At 32.5% G+C, this 14612-nt stretch overlaps 1 protein-coding gene across 1 annotated transcript in view; it reads left to right on the top strand.

Moving 5' to 3' along the window:
• dnt (tyrosine-protein kinase Dnt) overlaps positions 1-14612 on the top strand; it is a 134115-nt gene that overhangs the window by 20798 nt on the left and 98705 nt on the right. The window lies entirely within an intron of this gene.

The raw sequence follows: 14612 nt of genomic DNA, 5'->3' as shown, positions 1-14612 counted from the left end.
TGTTGTATACTAATATTAAAAAAGTCAATAAGACTGTTTACAATTTTTACAAAATGTTATGTCCCATTTATTTCCTCATTTACTATATTGTCGCTCGTATTTTCAAATATACGAGAATTTTTTCCTAAGGGACAATAAGTATAAAAAAGCATCGTCTTTGATTGTCTGCTTCTGGATGCCTCCTAAATATTTATACCAAGGGCCAGAGTACCACTTGCCAATTTTTTCCAATAAAATATATTTCTATAATATTCATTATTTTCTGTCAGTTACGATTTTCTAAAAGAACATAATTATAAAAGAATGCATAGAAAATTGTAAATCTGTTTGTTTAAAATGCGATTTATTTGTTTCTAAAAACATGTGATTTATTTCTTAAATCTTATTTTAATTATTGCCCATTTATTATTAATTTTAGAATATCTCAATATTTTTTATTTAATACGTAAATACATATATATCCTACGCCGATAACATTACTTAAGTTGATCACATGAGCATTATTTTATTCTCCACTTCTGCTTTCAAGCAATATAGGAATCGTGTATTTGTAGTTCTAAGCCCAAGATATTTTTTCAACAAATAAAATGTACAGAGTATAGAAAAAAAAATATTCGGTACTATCGATATTTTATTTTGTTATACCGGTAGTAACGAATGTTGATTTTCGCCCAAATACCGGTATTAACGGTATATGTATTGCTATCTCTACTTGCAACTGGCATCATCCCTTGAATCAAGAAATTAATTTAATCGATGTTTATTTGTATTTCTGGCAGTGAAGCTATTCGTTATTGGTACTCATCGCATATTTTATTAAAATTTAATATACCGTAACTATTTCATAAATTTATGCTTTGAATTATGACTTCCCATGAAGCTAAGTATAATGAGTATGTGATAATAAACTTATCAAGCACTTGTGTGCATTCGCATCGTTTATCAACGCCTTTAATTAAGTCATAAAAAACACGCCAGCATTTACTCACTTCCATGTTTTATACAATAAGCACAATGCATGTGCAAACTTTTTATAGTGACTCCGATGAATAACAACTTCCCGGGCTCGTGAAAAACACCTGTGCTCCACACACATAAATATATACTAATAAAATTGTTTGGAAAACGCTGGTTTATGGGTTGCGTGAGCCATTTATAATTCTAATTGCGATTTCAATCATTTTAAGTCCGCTAATGGCCGTACTTTCGCATAAACATCCTGCTTATGTATACGAAAGCTCCATTTCGTTCAGAATTATCATTCGCTGCTAATGCGAACGATAAAACTTTTGATTTAATTAATTTTGGTCCATTACTAGCTACCGCCATTTCGTTATTATAACAAAATATAAATGTTAAATACTAAATGAGTCCCTAATGCGAGTGTTCTATCCCGCATTTGGAGAATATCCCCCTAAGATTCTGTGTAGTCTTTGTTCGGAAAGATAAGGAACTAAGTGTTATGCGGGAGGATAATAGGATTTAGTGGAACACATGTGTCAATATGTAGCTAAGTGCAACCATTATCGCATTCTAGGATAGTCGAAATAGGAACGATATTTCCAATGCATATCTGAAATGGATTATATTTAATATTGATTTCGCGAGTAGAAATTCTGTATCGAGGCAATCCGGGAATTCCGGGCTTTTGTGACGTCTCGTGTCACGAAAATAAAAAATCTTTTCACATACATGTGTACATACTAATATTTATCAACAAAAACATGCTATAAATTAACCGATAAGCAAAGAAAAGTCTCAATTTCCGGGAATTACCAGGATTTGATTATTTTGTTTCGCTCTTGGGACTTAAGCCGAGAAATCAGAATCACTATTCACGAGATATCAGCATTTATTTGATATCTAAATTCAGCGTTATTCAAACAGTGTACCACAATAATTACAAACAGATCTTAAACTTTTGTGAAAACAAAATATTTAATAAATTATGTGCTTCGATACGACGTAAATATTGAATCATTAAGATATTATATGATTTACAGCACTTTCTTTATCCATAGAGATTTTTTTTAAACTTGCTAAGCAAAATCCATATTATTATCATTTATCCATTTGAGTGCCACACAACTTTTTCATATGTAAATTCCGCATAAATTTAAGCTAAGTTTTGTTTTATCGTATTCTACGAAAATGTATTAGATCAATCATATTTAAATCCTATGGGCTGCCAAATTGCTCTCCAATTTTCTGGATTACGGCAATTTTCTGGGGGAGTTCCTGGCTGGCGCCAATCGGAAATTAACATCCTGTTATTACTTCCGTTTCACTTTATCGACTCCATAATGTGGGAAACGCGTTTCATACGGTCGAACAAGCTCAGTTTTGGTCTGTAAACTTTCAACTTCCCGTTCGATTGTGTCGAAAAATGGTGGCCAGGTTTTGATTTTATTACCACGGACATTTTCACCCAACGCTCGTTAAAAGCTTTATTGCTTGGATGATGTTTACAAGCGCTTTTTATTATTGTTAACTCTGTGTTTGCGTTTGTGTTCAACCATCTAATTATATATTACTATATCTACGTTCATATACAAAACACGCAGTGTCTTAATATTTGAAATTTGTATCCTTCACACGTCGGATGAATTCTGGAAAATTTCTGCGTCGAGAATATTTCTATCAAGATGAATATTTCAAATTCTACGAATTATATGCTAAAAATAGTTACAATTCAACGTCGATTGTCGCAAGGGTCGTAAATTTAGGATAACACCCCTGAAAACTCAACTACCAGATCCTCCCCTACGTTCAAGGGTATGTCTAGGCATAATTATTATTGACATAAATGCAATACCGTGTCTGATTCGAAACGTTCAATCGTATCATTCCCATGAATGGTATTCGATTTCTATTGTGATATTAGTACACCACCTGTCATCGTGAAAACTATGTGAATAATTCCAATTAAACGGTGTATTATGTTATAAAAACACCCTCACTCTACTTCACATAAATAAAATGAGACATGATATATATCGCAATATATTCAATGAACCCCTCAATAAATATACCACGAACTATATCATTTTGACCTTAAAAAACGTATATTATCAGTGACGCGTTTAACACGAATTGTATTATCATATAAAGGATGCATGTTATCGAACATAAACATGGTTTCGAGATATTTGGACATTTTGCATATTGTCCTATATTTTTATAATTTATAGAAAAATATTCATTAATTAAATAAATATTATTTTTAATGTACGTATTTTTAGAATTTTGCAGTGAAGAAAACTGTAGTTACAAAATTACAACTATAGAATTTATTTTTTTAATGATATGTTTTATTATAAACATATATTTTTTTCTGTTGCAATTTTTTTACAATGTTTATGACATGAGCATGTTAACTATGTAATATTAACACATTATTGCCATAAATGTTATATTCATATCCCATAAAAAAGTGCAATTAACATGTTTTTTACTATTTGGTTTTATTTTTTTTTTATTTTTCATATTCGAGCAATACGAGTATAAAAAGAATACTAACTTAATACAGTAGATATTATTATAACTCACACACATATATTTTCAAGCTAGAGAATTTTGATGGTAGATAAAATACTACTAATTCAACAATAGGGCAGTGGAAAACTGCTATTGTATGTATATGAGACCCTAAATTTGATCCTAGATTCGGTATCGAAATCAGATAAAAAATAATTTGCATTTATAAAAGTACTCTAATTGCTCTAAACATATATTGAAGTAAATAAAATTTTGGTTTAAATGCAACGAAAAACCACTACATTATAAAACCATATGCTTAGAAATTTAATTCACTATTCTCAATACATAAAAAACGTTACTTATATATTTGTAATCCAAAGAGAAATTAGTAGTTAACTATGAATTGATGTGATTTTTATTTTATATTTTTTATGTATACAAAAACTAAAATTTGATTATAAAATGGATAACAATGAGCTTGACATATGCAATATAGCCTCCAAAATGTTGGGCATCGTTTTGCATATATGTGCATAAATTAAATAGCTAGAGGGAATGATTCTCTGGTTGTTGAATACTGCAACCCACTTTAATAGAAAAAGTTTAAATTAAATTTCTCAGATACTTGAAAGTATCTTCAGTCTCTATTGTGCTTGTTAGTCTTCACACAAAATTCCTACAAGGAATACTGGGTTATGATTCTTATGAATTGCGTCGACGAGTGTGCTTATGTAAGCTCTTCTTCAAGCTGCTAATAGGGAATAAACAATCCGGAGATTCTGGAAGAACTTTGTTTTTGTGCGGAAAGTTATTGGGCAATAGAAATTGCAATATTACCGGAATTTTCAATACCGGTATTAACATTATTATTTTAATTGATTGGTAATAAAAATACCGAAAAAATTATCCGAGTACCGCTCGCATGTTTTACCATGTTTATTGATTAGCAAAACCAAAGCATTCGAATAACTCCCCAATAAGTACAGCTATCCTACTTTTTTATCTTGATTTGTTATCATTCAGGTACTTACAGTTTATTGCCGAATTATTGTAAATAATTTAATCTTAATTGTTTCAGTGAATATATTTTTGTAAGTATGTATTGTATTATATATTCGAAAAAATCAAAGCGTATCAAAAATAGAATTTAAAACCCAAAAATTAGAGCGTCCGGTATTTAGTAAATACTTTCTGTAGCATCTACAAGATGGAATTATACATCTCGATTAAGTACTACAGTACAACAATACAACAATACAGATGTGAATATACAGACTTTTTTCGAGACAATCTGAAAAAATGTGAATTATAGAATATTTTAATACTGTAATAAAAGCACGAGGTTTTAGAAATTTTGGGAAGATTTTCAAACAATCAAATTTCTTCAATTTTTTTTGGATTAACTCGTGTATTATATATACAACATTTAACAAACATATTTTATACATATTTCTGTAAAAAAAATAACGACGTTTTGACAAATCAAATATGAAAAAGATAACAGTTGCGATGTATTATGGAATTATTATGTATCTGTAAAAATATGAATACGACCGCAGTTCGCTGAGAAATGATTCAGTTATTGATGAAAATATTGAATTTAGTGAGTTATACAATAAAATAGTTGACAGTATATGTACAGTAGACACCCCAATAACACGGTAAATTGGGGACGTGCTATCTGGGTGCGTGTAGTTGGGGGACTAGAATATAATCATACAATACGTACGTACGAATCAGCCGCGTGTGGTGAGATATCCTTTTAACTTGCTTACACATAAAGTAATGGGCATTCAAATAGCACTTCTCCAATTTACCGTGTTATTGGGGGGGTTTTTACTATATGCAAATTGAGTGCCGATTTTTTTAATGAAAAATAAATACGTAATATAATTTTTTTTCTTAAAAAAAAAGAGCTTACTGCTAGTTTTCATGCTCTGAATAGGGTAAATATTTGTTATCGAAGTACGCAAGTACAGGAAACTATGCGACCTGAGCTTGATTTCAATTGAAAAAATAATACTTATCCAACTAAAACAGAAAAGCACATTTTACGACAATGTATAAATAATACTAAAGTCATTTTGTTTTCTAAATAAAAATGTTTGTTGTTCAAACACACGCCCGCTAGCTGCGGTACTTCACTATAGTAAAGGACCGACAGCTAGAATATATTTAAATCTATGATTTACATTTACATATGTAAACTGAAAGTATTTCATGTAAATTATCAAAAACATAAGTTATAAATTATGCATAAATTAATTAAAAAAATATTAATCTAAATGTTGAAAATAATGTTGTATTTTTTAAAAACAGACTTCGAATCGTTCTATAGTGACAATGATTTTTCTTAAATTTATTAAATCTATTTTTTTAATAATATTTAAATAATGTTCTATAAATTAAGTTTATTTTCTCAAAATTTATTTGATCACATAAAAGCGTCTCGTTAAATGCGCCGAGACCGTTCACGTTTGTGACGATTTATTCGATAGAGGTTAAAAATATAATCTATACCTATGAAACTCGCGTAATACCCAAGGGAGTGGACGGAAACGTAACTGCGTAACCCTTCCGCAAAATCGAATTTCAAGAAAACCCCCGATATAGCAACATACAACATGGATATCTTAACCTAACCCTCCTTCCTCGCATAGCTATAGCTGTGGAAAGCTATTTCCGTTCGTGCTTCAAAGCCTCCGAATGCGTTTACCCTATAATTTCGGCCTTGGGCGGGGCCCTGTCAGCATAAATTAACATCGGCTTCCGAATCGTCTTTTTGCGACCCCTGCGATCGTCGATTCGATATAGGGATACAACCGCCAACACTACCTTGTTACGGCGCATCGTTAACCCCGATGGAATACCTATTGGTCACGTTTGAACTATCTAAAATAAACATCTCAAAATTATTGTACAGCGAAATAACAGCTTAAACACAATGCATCCTGTACATAGTTTATATATGAACAAAAGCATTCCAGAACTTTTGTTGGTATGAAGGTGTCATTTGATATTTAATAACACGTTACGTAAGTATGTTATGCTAAAGTTATCGTATTATGATTCAGCTTATATCTGACATGCGAGAGATTATATCGCATTTCAAATTGTTTATGAAACTCGAAAGATTTTTTTGTATTCATCGCTCTTTTGAGAGTATGCCAGTATTTACTTTTTAACTCTTCCATTCGTTTTTTTTCGCTGGTTTACTTTTTGCGATCGTTGATTCGATATCATGGCTAGCTTGTTAGGCCCATAGCCCACCTTTTTAACGACGCCATAAGTCTCTCGATGTTCGTTTATCACTCACGTATGTTTTTTTCTGTTACAGGTAAGGCAGTAGCTTCTTCTGCGAAAATTGAATTTTTCTCTAAAGCCCGTCGCGAGAATGAGGCAAGTCAACATTAATGTTTATTTTTATTTTTCAAACGATTATACATGGTGGTCCATATTGAATGACAATTTGTATATTTGTCTTGTCGGTGACAAAACAAACACTGTCACGGCTCTAGAGATGTCCAAATATTGTAATTTGAAACAAGCGTCTCGTATCGAATATCGTCGGCTAGTAATTTTAGTCACTTTTATTACAGTGGAATGTTTACCGTGTTTTATTATTATAATAATACACGTTATACGTATGTAATATGTGAAGAGCTTCACCTGATAATATTTACGATTACTGCTTACATTCGCACGAAAGTTGTAACGAATGTGCCATAAATCGCACATACCAGATTTTTAACATAACTCTCGCTGTATACCATTCTTAGAAAGCAATATTTATGAAACACCTACATCCATTCCGCGATTGAAATAATAAATATTTTATTGGTCATTTCAAAGTTTGCAAATATTTTTGTATTTCATCAAATCAACACTTTGGTTGTGCATGGTTGTGAGAAAATAAAATAAGCTAATAACTTGTCTGAGGGAATTAAAAATTACTGTAATAAATCTCTATTTTTTAAGTAAAAGACAGACACATGAAATTGCTTATTAATTTCCTATATTTTATTAAAACGCATATACCAGGGACGCCGTTTCAGCTTTTTCCAGGTGGAGGCAAAAGTTGCACAGTCAGTAGTCGTTTATTTATTATTTTGATTTCATTAAAATGTATATAATAATATTTTATTAAATGCATTTTTCTGATCAAATTTATGGGCGGGCAAATTCCCCTATCTCCCCCCCTCCTCCCAATGACGTCCCTGTTTAAAATCCACGTCAAAAGCAATAAAATCGTGCCGTCGCAGTGAAAACGCTTGGTAATCTAGGGTTCATATTAATACTTAAAATAAGTGAGAATCAAATGAAGCATATAAACCGAATTTAGTAAATAGGAGTGCGCAAAAACAATTATCACTACTCAGAAGTCAAAAATCCACGTCAAAAGCAATAAAATCGTTCCGTCGCCGTCGCAGTGGGAACGCTCGTCACCGAGCGTTCCCTCTGCGACGGCGCCGACACGATTTCATTGCTTTTGGCGTGAATTTTTGCCTTCTGAGAAGTGATAATTGTTTTTACGCACTCCTATTGACCAAAATTCGGTTTGAATACACTTTAACCAATACTCTCATATCAGAAATCTGTAGTAATATCCATAAGAATAGCCGTAGAAATATCTCTAGTTATCATATTATTAAAAAATAGTATAATATGCGAGCATATACGCGAGATGCGACGTCTGTCTATACTTTTCTTTCGCATATTTTCCCCTGAATGTTAAGTTGACTTAGTTTGTACTTTGGACTTGACCTAATGAAAGTTAGGTTTGGTTAATTCGTGTAGGTTAGATTTTGGTTTGAACAGCAAATATACGTTTCACAACTGTCAAATTCAGTTTCATAGACATTTTAAAGCAGCATATAATTTCACTAGTGCCTATCAGTTAAATTATATTTTTTTTGCTATTAGAAATATCTACTGGTAAAAATGTATTTAAACTTCATTTTAATATTTATATATCGCATGTAAATAAATAACGATAAGTATATAAATGTATACATTAATAAGTATGGAATAGTTGAGATCATATCAGTTTATTAGCACATGCCAGATAAATGATGTTTTCACTGGTAAAAAAATTGTATATCGGTGAAAATGTATTCCGATATGATTTCACTAAAATGACATAATTTTAAAAATATTTTCGGGATAGATTCGAGACTGTTTTTTTAGATTTTCTTTGAAAGATAATCTGAGAATTTCTGGTGAAGTACTTTCAGCCTTTTCAAAGAGTGGAGGGAGGGGCTAAAGTTAGCCAGTCAGTGGTCATTTTTTTAATATTTTAATTTCATCAAAATTCATAGTATATCTCTGGCTAAATTTAAAGGGGTGGAAAATGCCCACAGCTGCCCCCCTTCACTAATGACGTTAATTATATTAAAAATATTATATCCCCGGATCCCACGTCATATCAGATTATTTTAAACGCAATTATAATATAAGAATGCGCCTCGTTTCATTTCAACTTCACATCGAATCTAAGATATTGAAGATGTCCATCCGTAAATTTCATTGGTGGCACACTCGATCTTTTACGAAACGATTGAGTTACTTCAGACACCAGATACTTTGTGCGCACGCTGTACCCGATTTCCACAGTCCGAAATCCAATATCGTATTTACTTGGTTCTTAAGGTACACACAAGCTGTGGTTTCGTGTCGCGACGTTTTGAACTTCCAAATAGCCACGACGGTATTTGGAACCTCGCCATTATTTACCTGGGCTTGTTCGCGGACTCGTAACCCAATATTTAACTTTTGTCCCTTTTTTTCAGTAGCCGAAAAGCTCTTTTGTAATAAAAAAATAAAAAAAATACCCTCCGGCTATCTCGCGAGACTCTTTCTTATTAAATTATATACACTTTTTTATGTGTCGCAAAATAATGGCTGTAATTTGGAGGCTTCTTCCTTGGGACTTGTTCGTGGACTGACGCTAAGCCGCTGCAAAGTAACCAGGCGGCGTAATTAATGGGGTGACTGCCACGAGGAAGCTGGGATCTGTATTTAGTTAATTTTCTCCTGCTGCAGCGCGGATTTTCCTCCCTCGTCGGTAAAATAAACAGCGTGTAATCAACTTGTTTTGAACGTCTCACTCTTAGCTCTACTGATATTTTAATACTAGTTCTTATTTATGATGTGTCAAGTTTTCATGATGAATGTTTAGTTTACATACTATAATGAAAGTTCAACTTGATGCCCACGCTTCCAAGATAAGCGAGAAAATAGTTAACTAGAACATCCGCTATCTTAGTTATTAACTCGCTGCCACTTGTGTATTTAATACAACGTGCGTTAATGAGAAAAGTTATGCACTAAAGTTGTGTATTTATAGATTGTTAAGAACGTCCGGCTGTAATGAACGTTTAACTAACTACATAATGATAGTATTAAAGTCGGATAGAATGAAAATTAATTCTAATAGTGATAAAACAATTATTTCCTATATAATACATAACTAAAGTTCAATTTCAGGTTCCTTTTGAATTATTATAATTTATTGATTAATTCATTTTTTATATAGATTTCTCTTTATGGTTAATATGTAGTATAATTTTTAATCACACTTTAATTCATTTATATTATTTTTTAGATATAAATTTTGTGTTTTAACAGTCACACATCTAGTCATTAAAGTCACGCAGAATATCAACATATGTCATGTAATGACATATGTATGTAGAAAATATGAATGATAAATATGTCATGAAAATTATACATACATTTATAAATGTATATGTATTTTAACAGTTAATAATTATTAAGCACAGCTAAAAAATATTCATCTAAGCATTATGAACATATTTATTGTGATGCTAATTTCCGGCAACTTCCACAGGTTGTTATATCTAGTCATTTCATCATGGCGCCGTTTTCTTTTTGTTTTTATAATTCGCTTAGTCAATATGATGTTTGATAATAAGCTTATATTTTATGACATACATGTTTTCGGTTCGGTGACGATTGATCCCCAAAGTTTCTACCAGCATCAGTGAAGGTTGTAAATATATAATATATTTAAATAGAGTGGGAGCAAATTAACAAAAGTATTGCTCTTGTACGAAATTACATATACTTGTATCTATATTTTTGCGTAAAAAAACAGATCATATAAAATTACTACTAGTTCAAATTGATTATTTTATTTAAAAGTTTTGGGGATTTTAAACATTGAGACAAATTGAATCTTCCTTTTATTATTGTTTTTTAAACCATAATTCGCAAAATTTTTGACATTAAATATATTAATATTTTATGTATATTATCCAATTAATATAAGGTTTATGATATTACACTTCAAACTTGAATTTATGGATATTTTAAACACAATCATATTTAACTGAAGATTTTTTTATAAAATAATAAGTTGTTGTAAATATAATTAAAGCAGCTTTTCCTCTGCCACGAAACTCATAAAATTTATATGAGAAATTTATTTATTTCAAAATTTATTGTTTACAGTGTATTCAAACCGAATTTTGGTCAATAGGAAGGCGTAGAAACAATTATCACTTCTCAGAAGGCAAAAATTCACGTCAAAAGCAATAAAATTGTGTAGGCGTTCTTTTTTCAGCGTTGAATAATAACTCTGCGAGCGATTTGCACGCAATTTTACGAAAATTCTCAGTCACTGCAATAATTGTTTTCATTCCAGAAACTTCCCAACGCGCGCTTAATGAACTAAATTACAAATTCATCCCGAAACTTTTGCCTCTCTCCTACTACTACTGATATAATATAATGGCACGTTTTTGCATCATCTGGAGGCGCTTAGCGTCGCAAGCGGAAGGAACAGTTTCTGGGGTGATTATTCCCCGCATAATTTCTCTCGACCCACCCCCTCAAAAACCACCCTTAGGTAATTTATTATGGAGAAGCGACGGTCGTGTCGCTCGCGTTGATATCTAGAAACTTTACACTTAACTCGAGAACCCAAAACTATGTGACCCGAATACGCGTGAATCACTATAAAACGATTTGATAAGCGCTTATGATCTATAATGGATATAATTAATAGGCAACTAAACCATTTTTGTAAATTTAATCTGGCATGCGATCCGTTCAAAGGTCCTGTATAAGTTTTACGATAGATATCGACATTGGCAAGGGATTCGAAACCAATTAAGTTCTCTGGTTACACGCAGGGTACAGATGGGATTTATACGGCCCTTTTCGACCCTTCTCCCGTGTGTTTCCCGGTCGTGTCGTCAATTGTGTTATATTATCATCGGTGGTTTGTTGGATTTATGAGTGTGGTCATAATGCGAGTGTGTGATGTTGGTAAACATATTATTTCCACAAACCATGAACCTATTGACTTACAAATTATCACATTATTGAACCGAAGACTTTCGAACTCTATGTTATTATTTTATGTTTCTATGAATATAACAGCCTAATGCTGAAATAGTGAGACTATCTAATACACGATTAATGCTTGGTTACAACCCTTTTAATATACTATTAAGTAGGGTTCTCAATCGAATATTCAAATCAGTCGTCAAATTTTCAACTTAATTAACTAAATATTCGTTTATACTATTTCGCATGATATTTGAAAGAATCTTAGAATGAAACTATTTGTATAATAGACGACTCTTCTTAAAAAAAATGCTTTTACTCCGTCGAAAAAAATTGTAAATAGAATGTTTATCGGTGTGTCTACTATGGCCGAAATACGCAGAATTCGTTCCTTGAATGAAACAAAATGTTGGAAAGGCATACACTTTATTATCATTTAACGCTTATCTCAAAAACAGGTGTGCGTCGCAAATTTTTGTAAAACTCGTATTATATTCTTGCATTTTTGTCTCAAGACGAAAATATTTTATTTCAGTCAATTCAATAATCCGCACAAAAAAACGCCGATACATATCCGATTTTAGTGTATATCAAATTTGTTCAAATCATTATTGGTTATTGTATGTGTGTATGTACAAAAAAAATAATTGTTAAAGATTATTGTACTAACTTAATTTATCGGTATATTAAATATTTTATATTTATTTTTATTAAGATACAAATGACTCACTAAAAAGTTGATGGCGTTTAAAGGGTTAAAATAAAATATTTTTGGAGTTACATTTGTGCCATTCTTACGAATGAAACTTCCCGACGCGGAGTCAATGAATCTAGAACGTGTGGCCATATGGATAGTCGTATTTATTTATTTTACTTGGCAAATGGCGCCTATTTGTGCGTATGTTGTGATGAATTGAGTCGTTATCTTTTCCCCCAAACATACACGAAAATAGAATCAATTATTAACATTTGCCACTGTTTATACGCTTTTTATTTACGTTACGCGGCCGCGGAGAGCCTATATTTAGTTCGGCGCAAATAAATAATGGCATATTTCTGAACGCAATCTCGAAAAAAAACATCTCCGGCGTACAATATCTGCCTATTCGGAGAACCGTTATATATAATACATTGGTGAATAGAACCAGGTGCGAGCAGACCGCACGAATCCACCTGATGATGCTGCTAAACCGGGACAAAAGAGGAGGCCCCGTCTGTAATTTAGCCCAGAAGGACAAAACAAAGGACGAGCCGGGACAGGAGCTGGACACAAAGCGGCGCGTTTATCCCGAAGCGGCGTTCTGTTTGAGTCCTCCTGAATCCTTGCTCTCCGTATACCGGTCCAAAACGAGGTCTGTGGGTCTCGATTGAGATAGCGGATTTCGCTAATTATGTTTGGGATGCGCTTTTGAAATGCCCGTTAAATGAATGGTGCTATCCATTTATCTGTCGGATAAGTATGCGACGCGCGTCTCAGTTTCTAAGCACACATCATCGGTGTGAAAAATCGCACCATGGGAAAATTTTTGCGTCGATTCAGTGGAGCGTTTACTATTGTGGGATGTGGGTTATACAAAATGTCTTGGATAAAATAGAGTACCCTATTTATAAATAAGATTAAATTATAAAGATTTTTTGATTCTTCCCAATTAATATATGATTCAAATGAAAGATTATCTACGTGTAATATAGATACAACAGGCCGCCAGGTCGTAAAAGTTGCGAGAAAAAAATTGGCATACCACTCGAAAACAGTATTTCTTGCATCTGTCACATTCATGTTAGTCAGCGTGCCGAGAATACCAAAATACTGGTCACGATGACTCAAATTGCAAACGCTCGTATCAGTGGTACATCATTTATTTTTGTGCTCTTTTTTGTCTGTGTAAATTAATTGTACATACTAAAGTCCCGTTCAGCACCTGAAACGAGTTAAGAACAGGGTCGAATTGCCGAGTATTTTATTTTTTTTTTATAATGCTTCAGATATATATTTTTGTTAATTCACAAACTGTGTTGATATGGACAAATCACCACAACATCTAGTCTAATAATAATGTTCCCTAAACGACAGCATTATAACCGGCCGCCAATTCCATAAACTTAAGGAGGTAGTGTGCTACGTACGCGGTGATAGGGACAGGTCGCCTTTATCTATCATCGTTATTCGTTTCTACTGGTAAATGGCGACAGATTATATATACCTATCAACCAATACAACAATTTCTTCCTGCATTTATGCGATTAACCGATTTACAATTATCGATAGTGTACCAGAATATGCATCTATTTTAAATTAGGGAAGGGGAAAAATACATAAATTATTTTTTATACTATTTTTCAGTGATATTGTATTATTTTTTATGAGTAATGTGTGCCACTTTTGCTCAACGCTGAATACCCAATTCGGCTCTGCCCAATGAAACTTGCTTGCCATTCAAAGAATGCCACCGCGTGTCACATTCGCTTTTGTTTCCATTCGATCGGTCCACTGCCCCGATTTTGATGTTTTGGACCCTTTCGGTCGTAATGAAATTCTCGAGGTCCAATTGAACGGCGGTCGCGTGTCTGATACGCACTTTTTTGTAACGAAACGAATTGGGCGAAATGTCTCAACGTCACGTAATCGAGCGACCTTTGTTTTTGAATTGATACATTTTATTCGTGTACAGTTTGTTTAAAAATTGAGTTCAATAAACTCTCAAAAACAGTTTTATGTTACATTAAATGTGTATTACCAGTGAAAATATATTCACTGAAACAGTTAGTGAAATTATATTTACACTATTGAAAATTTAACTTGACTGTAAAATACACAT

This window comes from Plectrocnemia conspersa, unplaced genomic scaffold, assembly GCF_051122295.1.
Source record: "Plectrocnemia conspersa isolate PC_06_02 unplaced genomic scaffold, ASM5112229v1 ptg000001l, whole genome shotgun sequence".
Classification (NCBI taxonomy): Eukaryota; Metazoa; Arthropoda; class Insecta; order Trichoptera; family Polycentropodidae; genus Plectrocnemia; species Plectrocnemia conspersa.
This window is presented reverse-complemented; position numbering and strand designations above follow the sequence as displayed.